Genomic DNA, 2,500 nt, shown 5'->3' with positions numbered 1-2,500 from the left:
ATAAATAAATATAAAAAAATGCTTGCTTTGACAATCTCCTTCCTCTATCATACCAAAAGGCTCCATCTGGTAACACCTTGTAGCGTAGCAGCCTCTAGTACATTCTCTTTATTTCATCCATATCCAATTGACATAACACAAAAAAGCCAAAGCCAAAACCAAAACCAAAACCAAAAACCTTAGGTTCCATCTGGGTTCCACTTGGTTACATCCGAGCGAGGGGGAAAGACTTTTAAAGCCATAGATACATAGATATATAGATAGATCCGGGTTACACTTAGGGTTACTTGGTTACATTCGGGTTGTTGTTGTAGGGTTGGGTAATGGTCAAGGTTCAGTTAGGGTTCAGGTCCAGGCAGGACTCCAAAGGCTGAAGGCTGAAGGTTGAATGTTGAAGATTGGTGAAAATTACAACATTCGGGGTACCCTTTGGGTTACTTGGAACTTTAAAAACAACAAAACAAGGGTTTGGATATGGTTTTTGACTTTCTGGCTTTGGGTTATTTGGATTGGACATTGTTTGGCATGGAAAAAGTTAAAAAACTCAATCAGTCAGCCATCACAGAAAAGAAAAGGAACGTAAACGAAACTAAACTCAGCCAAAGGATTCAAGAGGAGAGGACAGAGATTGGGCAAGCATTCGGGGGAGGGGAAAAGGGAAAAATCAAGAAGCAGGAAAAGGATGCGGACCCTGGATATATATATATGGAAAACGGAAAGCCAATAAGATGTTTGGGAAAAAAGAAAAGAAATGAATAGTCCGAAGTATGATGTCTTTGCGGTAACAAGGAGAAAACATGAAAATTTTCCAAGGAACAAAGGTAACGGACGGAACGTGAAATTTGCAGAGGTGGCTGGCATTCGGAAGGAAATAGGGAACAATTAGGAAACAAAGTAGCGGAAAAAGGAAAAACCGGGAAAAAGCAAGTAACAGAAAAAGAAAAAAGCGAGCATATGTGGCTGGCTTTGTTACTTTGATGTCGTAAATGTGCAAAAGAAAACAAAACAAGCAATCGGAAAAAAGGAAAACCAAAAAACAAGACAAGAGAAACCAGTCAAAAAGCAAAAAGGCGAGAATAAGCTCGAAAACAAGAAAAACAAAAACCCGTACAGAAAAAGCATGAATCCACATAGATAGAATGATTTGAAATAGGTAGTGTATGGAAAAGAATGGTTTTCCAAAGATGTAGGAGAATCTAGAGAAAAGGGGTTTAAAAAAAGTATAAAATAAAAGCTCTATTTTTACTTGTTGTAAGTCTTTGAATTTGAATGCGCCTAGACACAGAGAAACAGCAAACAATGTGCTGACAGAGGGTAAGGGTAATGCAGGTTTCAAGAAGGAGTGTGAAAAAAAGGGGGAAAACAAAGGTTTGAGAGAAAAACAAAAAATATATGAAAATAATTTAAAAAAAGAAGTTGATATGTGTTTTGAAATGGTCGAAAATCAAGCAAATGGAAGGATCAATATTTGAGTTGATCAAGTAGTACCAAGTGACTAGCAAAGATGATAGAAGAAAGGAGGGGAGGATTAGGAGGAAAGAGAAGAGGAAAGGGAGAAAAGGGGGAAAAAGAGGAAAAAAAAGAAAAAGAAAAGATAAAAAGAAAAAGATATATGGAAAAAGAATGGGGAAGAGAGGGAGATTTGGGAGAGATATTGGGAGGAAGGGGAAGCGGGAGGAAAAACAAGAGGGAAAGAAAATGAAAATAAGAGGAAAAGATTGAAAAGAGGAGAAAGAAAAAGAAGAGAAAAAATAGAAAAAAATAAAAGAAAAAATTATAAAAATAAACAAAGTTGCAAAAGTTGAAGAAAAGGTAAAGAAAAACAAAAAAGAAACGAGAGAGGGTGGAGAAAAACAAAAGCTTTACGAAGTAAAGAGTATTTTTTCCTTGGAAAAAATTAGAAAAAAAAATAGAAAAAAATAATAAACATTTATGAAAGGAGTTGAAAGGGGAAAAACAAAGATGAAAAGGAACTAGACAAGTGGAAAAAGTGGAAAAGGAAAAAGTTTGAAAATTTCTTGGGGAAAAGTTTTGATACTGAAGGGGTGACTTGATTTATTTTAAAAAAGAAAAAGCAAAAAAAAGTTTTCTTTGAGCAAAACAATGTACAAGAAAGAAAATGGAATATGGGGAAAATGATAAAAAACCGATGTTTGAAAGGGTGGAAAGTGGTCGTGAAAACAACAAAGTCCACAGAGGGTTCGTTACTAGCAGTAGTGGTAGTAGTGGTAGTCCTTACTGAGAGGGGGGAAGGGTGAGGCAGTAGTAGGGAATGGTGGTTTGGATGGATGGATTGCACTCACGCAAACGGACGGAATTCACAAGAAAAAATACAAGGAAAATTTTTGAGAGAAAAGAGGTGCCAGGAACTATGTGAAAGGAGTGGTGTTTGAAGGGTTGGAAAAGGGAAACCTTGGAAGACTTGGTAAAACAGTTGTTCATTCCTTTTTCATATGGAAAAGAAGAAAGAATTTGATTGAGAAAAAAAAATTGAAAAATT

The sequence above is a fragment of the Schizosaccharomyces osmophilus genome, chromosome 2 (assembly GCF_027921745.1).
Source record: "Schizosaccharomyces osmophilus chromosome 2, complete sequence".
Classification (NCBI taxonomy): Eukaryota; Fungi; Ascomycota; class Schizosaccharomycetes; order Schizosaccharomycetales; family Schizosaccharomycetaceae; genus Schizosaccharomyces; species Schizosaccharomyces osmophilus.
Note: the sequence above shows the minus strand (reverse complement) of the source record.